Source organism: Armigeres subalbatus, chromosome 2 (assembly GCF_024139115.2).
Source record: "Armigeres subalbatus isolate Guangzhou_Male chromosome 2, GZ_Asu_2, whole genome shotgun sequence".
NCBI classification, from domain to species: Eukaryota; Metazoa; Arthropoda; class Insecta; order Diptera; family Culicidae; genus Armigeres; species Armigeres subalbatus.
In genome coordinates this window covers 420,674,688-420,684,033 of record NC_085140.1, presented here as the reverse complement: position 1 = coordinate 420,684,033, position 9,346 = coordinate 420,674,688, and the positions used below count along the sequence as shown (strand labels likewise).

General features: G+C 41.8%; 1 long non-coding RNA gene across 1 annotated transcript; it reads right to left on the bottom strand.

Moving 5' to 3' along the window:
* Positions 1-830: 830 nt before the first annotated feature.
* Positions 831-1,490, bottom strand: LOC134217741 (uncharacterized). Its single transcript, XR_009981149.1, has 3 exons — positions 1,397-1,490; positions 1,085-1,311; positions 831-945 (listed from the first exon to the last, which is right to left on the bottom strand). It is a non-coding gene; the product is annotated as an uncharacterized LOC134217741 (long non-coding RNA).
* Between the last annotated feature and the right edge of the window lie 7,856 nt (positions 1,491-9,346).

Genomic DNA, 9,346 nt, shown 5'->3' with positions numbered 1-9,346 from the left:
CTTGTTTAATGACATGAATTCAGACTACTCCAATGCCATTTGTGCTGCCTAAGAGCCTAAGAGTTAATGAAAAGCTTCAGCCAACACTAGGATATTGGAATAGCTGACTCAGAACCAATAAAGTCATGTGATGCTCCATTACAAGCTAACTCATCAGCAAATTCGTTTCCAACTATGGAAGAATGGCCACCCGGATAAAAAATATCATTAAAATATCATAAAGTTTATTGTTACAACACCATTTAAAACATAATTTTACCATTGAATATAATGGAATTTTGACAATAAAATCACATGACAAATAATGGTTTTCCACGATAAAATGAATGGTAAATGGGACTTTTACAATTAAAAAGGGGGTTGTTATGTATCTATACAACAAAAAATCGAAAATTTTCCATACAAAATTCGGAGCAAAACAATTGATTTTACGGTTCTTCAATGGGATGATTTCGAGCGACAAAACAATAGAAAACATTGTGTTTTAAATGTTTTCAATTACTGTTTCCATTGTTTTACAATAGAAATACAACAGGATTTAGAATACATTATGCTCCAATATTACAATAAAAATACAATAGAATTAATTGTTTTACAAATTATTTTATTTTCCTCCGGTTGTTTAGTATATCTTTAGACGAATCCAGCGCACTACTTCCAAAGTTAAGTGGGTTGCCTGTATCTGGAGAAAAATCCAACATCGGTTTAAAAAGCGTACTAACTTTGTTCCGAATAGACAATACATATAGATATAAACCTGTGAAAAATGTAAATTATAAAAGAATGTCAGTTTTATTAGAAAAAATACGTCGAGAAGAAAAGAAAAAATTACCTGCATCAGTTCTTATTATATCCCGTTTGTGAGATTGGCCAATGGTAGCCCCTGAACGATCTTCAATCAGTGACCAGCAAGCAGCAGTATTTTATTTATCATAAGCTTCATTTCTGTAAAGGAACAAGGATACATGTTACCAGGCATGTCATCAGGTATTATGATGATAAAATTTTCATTTATTTTTTGTTCGGGATGAACCACTGCGTTCATTATGTACATTGAACTTTTGTAGTATAAGATTACAATTACCGGTGGTGAGTATAAACCGTTTGTCAGCGCAGTATCATTATTTGACACTTTACCGGTCGCTACTAAACGCGCTGCTAAAACAGTAGCGCAGCTGACAGGTGACCAAATAACAGCGCTACAATTTGATGAACTATCAAACGTCGAACGTCACCGATACGGAATGCAGCCACCGAAATGATAACCGAAAATACCGAAAATAGTGACCGATACGAAAAAGAGTGACTAATCTAAAATGACAGTACAGTGAGAGTGGACAAAATACTCGCGCCCAGTAATGATGCTCTAACGCGCTTCAACACTTTAGATACTCACCACGGTACAGAAGCCATAGTGATCTACCGCTTTCCCAGCAGCAGAAACTGCAATGAAAAAAACACTTTCTGCACCATACAGTTTCATTATTTTCATCTCTTCACTAATTATAAACAAAACTGTACACGCTCTAATGAATCCAGCCATTCTCCGAGTAAAATTATAAGCAAAAGTTTTTGTTCCCTTTCATTTTTTTGAAATCAATTTTTTATTGCAAAACATTTCAAGACCTGCAACTAGACCTGCAATATGAAAATATATACTTGAGAACCGGTATAACAATTTTACTTATTTAACAAACAAAGCTATTGTAATTTTATTGTTTTCAATTGTTATTTCATCAATATAATAAATCCATGAAATATTCCAAAATTATATTAATTCAATAACATTAGACGGATTTCCAGATCATCCAACCCAAATACTTTTAAAAATTGTTTAGTTTTTGGATGAGCAATACTAAACATAAGCGAACAATAAAAATATAATAGAATATATCGGAAACATTTAAATATTTTGTTATTTTAATGTACTTACAATAAAGATCTTTTACAACCGTGAACATTTTACAATAAGCATACAATAGTTTGTATTGTTTGCCACACAATCTATTGTATTTCAATGGGTTATGTCATACAAGTTACTGTAAATTTTTATCCGGGCAGGCACCCATATAAGGTGTAAAGTATTAACTGAATTCAGTTCCTCTATTTGAGTTCGTCATGCGATTACCAACTTCGACCTTGAGTTGACTGAAGCAAGAGCTTTAATAGCTGCTTGGCTATCTGAACAGAAGTATTTTACTTTGCCAATATAATGCGTTGCAAATATTTCTGCTAGGAAGACAGTGCAGTATTTCTACCCACTGAGTGGGACTGCTCCAATCTCAGATTCTCAGCTCACGTGAATAGACGCCTGCACCTGCTCTACCTTCGAGGGGGGGAGCCGCCAGTGTATAAATAATGCTATCTGACATACTTTTCTCTAAATACCCAAATGTGAGGGTGGGTGAGTAGCCTGTGAGGCTAATTGTGTTGAAAATGTCCTATAAGGAAAACTACTAACGTGTGTGAGATCACTTGGAGCAAGGAGAATTTTGTCCCAATTAATCATAAGCGGTAAAAATGAAGTGTGTATAGAACTGCGGTTTACAGGATTCTCTTCCATAAAATTAAAAAACCGAGTACCCATAATCGCTAAGTACAGTGAACGTTCGCTAATTGGGAGTTTTCTAGTTGAGGCGCTTTTTAGTTGGGGTGCGCTAATTGGGGCTTAACCCAATTAAAAGCAGCTAAACGTCAGAATGTGATGTCAAAACCCGTTGACGTTTTGTTTCCGTTTTTAGCGGGATCGATCTTTTCTGGAGCGTTCCATTTTCTTTTGTTCTATGAAACAAGTTAACAACTTTGCCGCTTGTCACACCGCCCCAATTAGCGAACGGCATTCGCTAGTTGGGGTGAGGTCGTGCCCCAATTAGCGAACGATCACTGTACAACACAGGTTTATAATTATTTTTTTGGTTATTATATCAGGTAGCCCATAACATTGTATTTATCTATTTATTCAGACTAAGGCCGAAGTGGCCTGTGCGGTATATAAGAGTCTTCTCCATTCGGCTCGGTCCATGGCTACACGTCGCCAACCACGCAGTCTACGGAGGGTCCGCAAGTCATCTTCCACCTGATCGATCCACCTTGCCCGCTGCGCACCTCGCCTTCTTGTGCCCGTCGGACCGTTGTCGAGAACCATTTTCACTGGGTGATTGTCCGACATTCTGTCTACGTGGCCGGCCCACCGCAGTCGTCCGATTTTCGCGGTGTGAACGATGGATGGTTCTCCCAACAGCTGATGCAACTCGTGGTTCATTCGCCTCCTCCACGTACCGTCCGCCATCTGCACCCCACCATAGATGGTACGCAGCACTTTCCTTTCGAAAACTCCGAGTGCGCGTAGGTCCTCCACGTCCTCCTCCATAAAAGAATGTCAGTTTTATTAGAAAAAAATACGTCGAGAAGAAAAGAAAAATTACCTGCATCAGTTCTTATTATATCCCGTTGATGAGATTGGCCAATGGTAGCCACTGAACGATCTTGAAACAGTGACCAGCAAGCAGCAGTATTTTATTTATCATAATCTTCATTTCTGTAAAGGAACAAGGATACATGGTACCAGGCATGTCATCAGGTATTATGATGATAAAATTTTCATTTATTTTTGTTCGGGATAAACAACTGCGTTCATTATGTACATTGAACTTTTGTAGTATAAGATTACAATTACCGGTGGTGAGTATGAACCGTTTGTCAGCGCAGTATCATTACTTGACACTTTACCGGTCGCTACTAAACGCGCTGCTAAAACAGTAGCGCAGCTGACAGGTGACCAAATAACAGCGCTACAATTTGATGAACTTTCAAACGTCGAACGTCACCGATACGGAATGCAGCCACCGAAATGATAACCGAAAATACCGAAAATAGTGACCGATGCGAAAAAGAGTGACTAATCTAAAATGACAGTACAGTGAGAGTGGACAAAATACTCGCGCCCAGTAATGATGCTCTAACGCGCTTCAACACTTTAGATACTCACCACGGTACAGAAGCCATAGTGATCTACCGCTTTCCAGCAGCAGAAACTGCAATGAAAAAAACACTTTCTGCACCATACAGTTTCATTATTTTCATCTCTTTACTAATTATAAACAAAACTGTACACGCTCAAATGAATCTAGCCATTCTCCGAGTAAAATTATAAGCAAAAGTTTTTGTTCCCTTTCATTTTTTTGAAATCATATTTTCATTGCAAAACATTTCTAGACCTGCAACTAGACCTGCAATATGAAAATATATACTTGAGAACCGGTATAACATTTTTATTTATTTAACAAACAAAGCTATTGTAATTTTATTAGTTTTCAATTGTTATTTCATCAATATAATAAATCCATGAAATATTCCAAAATTATATTAATTCAATAACATTAGACGGATTTCCAGATCATCCAACCCAAATACTTTTAAAAATTGTTTAGTTTTGGATGATCAATACTAATCATTAGCCAACAATAATTAGATAATAAAATTTATCGGAAACATTTAAATATTTTGTTATTTTAATGTACTTACAATAAAGATCTTTTACAACCGTGAACATTTTACAATAAGCATACAATAGTTTGTATTGTTTGCCACACAATCTATTGTATTTCAATGGGTTATGTCATACAAGTTACTGTAAATTTTTATCCGGGCAGGCACCCATATAAGGTGTAAAGTATTAACTGAATTCAGTTCCTCTATTTGAGTTCGTCATGCGATTACCAACTTTGACCTTTAGTTGGCTGAAGCGAGAGCTTTAATAGCTGCTTGGCTATCTAAACAGAAGTATTTTACTTTGCCAATAATGCGTTGCAAATATTTCTGCTAGGAAGACAGTGCAGCATTTCTACCCGCTGAGTGGGACTGCTCCAATCTCAGATTCTCAGCTTACGTGAATAGACGCCTGCACCTGCTCCACCTTCGAGGGGGAAGCCGTCAGTGTAACAAATAATGCTATCTGACATACTTCTCTCCAAATACCCAAATGTCTACTCACCCTGCGAGGCTAATTGTGTTGAAAATGTCCTATAAGGAAAACTACTAACGTGTGTGAGATCACTTGGAGCAAGGAGAATTTTGTCCCAATTAATCATAAGCGGTAAAAATGAAGTGTGTATAAAACTGCGGTTTACAAGATTCTCTTCCATAAAATTAAAAAACCGAGTACCCATAATCGCTAAGTACAGTGAACGTTCGCTAATTGGGAGTTTTCTAGTTGAGGCGCTTTTTAGTTGGGGTGCGCTAATTGGGGCGAAACCCAATTAAAAAGCAGCTAAACGTCAGAATGTGATGTCAAAAACGCGTTGACGTTTTGTTTCCGTGTTTGGCGGGATCGATATTTTCTGGCGCGTAAAATTTTCTTTTGTTCAATGCAAAAGTAAACAACATTGACGCTTGTCAAACCGCCCCAATTAGCGAACGGCATTCGCTAGTTGGGGTGAGGTCGTGCCCCAATTAGCGAACGATCACTGTACAACACAGGTTTATAATTATTTTTTTTTGGTTATTATATCAGGTAGCCCATAACATCGTATTTATCTATTTATTCAGACTAAGGCCGAAGTGGCCTGTGCGGTATATAAGAGTCTTCTCCATTCGGCTCGGTCCATGGCTACACGTCGCCAACCACGCAGTCTACGGAGGGTCCGCAAGTCATCTTCCACCTGATCGATCCACCTTGCCCGCTGCGCACCTCGCCTTCTTGTGCCCGTCGGATCGTTGTCGAGAACCATTTTCACTGGGTTATTGTCCGACATTCTGTCTACGTGGCCGGCCCACCGCAGTCGTCCGATTTTCGCGGTGTGAACGATGGATGGTTCTCCCAACAGCTGATGCAACTCGTGGTTCATTCGCCTCCTCCACGTACCGTCCGCCATCTGCACCCCACCATAGATGGTACGCAGCACTTTCCTTTCGAAAACTCCGAGTGCGCGTAGGTCCTCCACGAGCATCGTCCAGGTCTCGTGTCCGTAGAGGATTACCGGTCTAATGAGCGTTTTGTAGATTGTCAGTTTGGTACGGCGGCGAACTCTATTCGATCGGATCGTCTTGCGGAGTCCAAAGTATGTACGATTTCCAGCCACTATGCGTTTAAGAATTTCTCTGCTGGTATCATTTTCGGCAGTCACCAGTGAGCCCAAGTACAAAAATTCTTCTACCACCTCGATTTCGTCACCACCGATGCCAACTCGCGGTGGGTGGCTCACATTGTCTTCTCTTGAACCTCTTCCTATCATGTACTTCGTCTTCGACGTGTTGATGACTAGTCCGATCCGCTTGGCTTCCCTCTTCAGTCTGATGTAGGCTTCCTCCATCTTCTCAAAGCTACGTGCCATAATATCTATGTCGTCGGCGAAGTCAAATAGCTGGATGGTCTTATTGAAAATTGTACCACTCGTGTTAATCCCTGCTCTTCGTATTACCCCTTCCAAAGCGATGTTGAATAGCAGACACGAAAGACTATCACCTTGCCGTAACCCTCTGCGGGTTTCGAAGGGACTCGAGAATGCCCCTGAAACTCGAACTACGCACATCACCCGATCCATCGTCGCTTTGATCAACCATGTCAGCTTATCCGGAAAACCGTGTTCGTGCATTAGCTGCCACCCAAGCAACACCTCTTGTTTCTCAGTAAGTAACAACAACTGTGGTGTGACTTACTAAAGGTCTGACTTATGCACAACGCGTCGTATTTGGAACTCCTTTGTGACACAAAAAGCGCAAGAGGTGGAGTCTATTTGCAACATCTTGCGGCTACAATGAGCTTGAGCTTGAGCTTGAGCTTGATTGACTGCTCGTAGTTGCTACTCCATTATGACCAGATCAGCTGTTCTTGCACAAGGAACCAACAGATGTTTGCTTGGGACTAGCACACATCTTCAATGTGCAAGTACTGGTGATCTCATTTTTTTGATAGGTCATACTGGCGCCTGCCACGTCAGAATGCAAGTCAATGTAGGGAAGGGGGAGGAAATGATGATGCAATCACTCGCCCACTGCAAGCCGAATATACCTCTGCACTTGCCACGAGTTCATGCGGAATTTGTTGGAATTTTTGGGTTAGGTTGGAGAGGCAGAAGTCCGTCTTGGTTAACGAGCTGCCAATGTGATAGATAGGAGAAGGTAACTGATGGAATTTCTAATTGGATGTAGGAAACGAGCTGCATAGTTCATTTCCAATTCTAGCAGATTACTGTTAGAATACTCAAGTTGAAGGTATAGGAATAGTAATGGAAACGGTATGGAAGTCCATTTCCAGTTCTAGCGATTGCTAGAACATGAGAAATACAGAGAAAGATACAAAGTAGGAGAATGGAACGGACCTGGGATTGAACCCACGACCTCCTGCGTATGAGGCAGAAGCAGTAGCCATATGACTACCAAGCCCTCTTCGCAACATCTTGCGGCTACAATGAAAATAAAAACACAAAAACCAACCGGGAATCGAACCATGGACCTTGAGATTTGCAACCTTCTACTATAATCATCACACCAACAATTCTATTTGGAGATTCTGCTACAAGTGCACTACATAAACAACAAAGTCATTTGTAACTTCATTGTACCTTATACGGAACATGCAGGGGACTGTCAAAAATAAAATACTGCTCAGCTGAGCTCAAAGTGTTTTGCAACATATCAGAAATATTGTCGTAACAGCAATAAACCGAAGTGTTATTTTTTCTGCAACTTATCTGTTTTGTTTCTGATATGAAACACATCGAATTTTAAACCACCCAAGAAGTCAGATGGGTAGAATATTGCGACGCCACCTTAACGGAAATGAAACATTGTGATTTTCTGAAACAGGAAAGTGGCTTTAATGTGACTCGATGTATTGCCAGTGCCTTCAATGCAATTTATTAGGAACAAACACCTATTTGAAAGATGTTGCGCGTGCTGCTTGGGCATAGCTGGTCCCGATCGATTGTATCATTTGCGGCTTTGAAGTCGATGAATAGATGATGTGTGGGCACGTTGTATTCGCGGCATTTCTGCAGTACTTGGCGAATGGCGAACACCTGGTCCGTGGTGGAGCGTTCGCCCATAAAACCCGCCTGGTACTGCCCCACGAACTCCCTTACAATTGGTGCTAGTCGACGGCATAAAATTTGGAAGAGTACCTTGTAGGCGGCATTCAGCAATGTGATTGCGCGGTAGTTGCTACAATCCAGCTTATCGCCCTTTTTGTAGATGGGACACACGACACCTTCCATCCACTTCTGCGGCAAAACTTCCTCCTCCCAAATCTTGGTAATGACCCAGTGCAGCGCTCTAGCCAGTGCCTCACCACCGTGTTTAAACAGCTCTCCTGGTAGTTGGTCAACCCCAGGGCTTTGTTGTTCTTCAGCCGCCCAATCTCCTCCTGGATTTCTTGAGATCCAGAGCCGGTATAATTATGTCCTACGCGCGTTCTCCCAGGTCCATCACCATACCGCCATCTTCGTCTGCCACATCGCCATTCAGGTGCTCTTCGTAGTGCTGCCGCCACCTTTGGATCACCTCACGCTCGTTCGTAAGAAGGTTCCCGTTTATGTCCTTACACATATCAGGCTGTGGCACGTGGCCCTTACGTGAACGGTTCAACTTCTCACAGAACTTTCGTGTATTATTAGCGCGGTACAGTTGCTCCGTCTCTTCACGGACTCGATCTTCCTGCTGACGCTTTTTCCTCCGGAAAATCGAGTTTTGTCTGTTCCGCCCCTGTTTATATCGTGACTCGTTCGCCGTCGTGCGGTGTTGCAGCAATCTCGCTCATGCTGCATTCTTCTCTTCTACTAACTGCTCACATTCGCCGTCATACCAGTCGTTTCTCTGATCCGGGGGCACCGTGCCAAGTGCAGCGGTTGCGGTGCTACCAATGACGGATGGAATATCTCTCCAGCCATCTTCAAGAGACGCTGCGTCTAGCTGCTCTTCCGTTGGGAGTGCCACTTCCAGCTGCTGCGCGTATTCTTGGGCTAGTCTACCGTCTTGTAGCCGCCCAATGTTAAGCCGACTTCGACGCGTGTTGTTCACCGTCGAGAGTTTTGAGCGCAGGCATACTGCAACGAGGTAGTGGTCGGATTCAATATTCGCACTGCGGTAAGTGCGGACGTTCGTGATGTCGGAGAAGAATTTACCGTCGATTAGAACGTGGTCGATTTGGTTTTCCGTTTCTTGGGTAGGTGATCTCCATGTGGCCTTGTGGACATTTTTGCTGGGAAAGAAGGTGTTTCGGACTACCATTCCGCGGGAGGCTGCGAAGTTTATGCATCGTTGGCCGTTGTCATTCGATACAGTGTGCAGACTATCCGGTCCGATGACCGGTCTATACATTTCCTCCCTTACTACCTGTGCGTTCATGTCA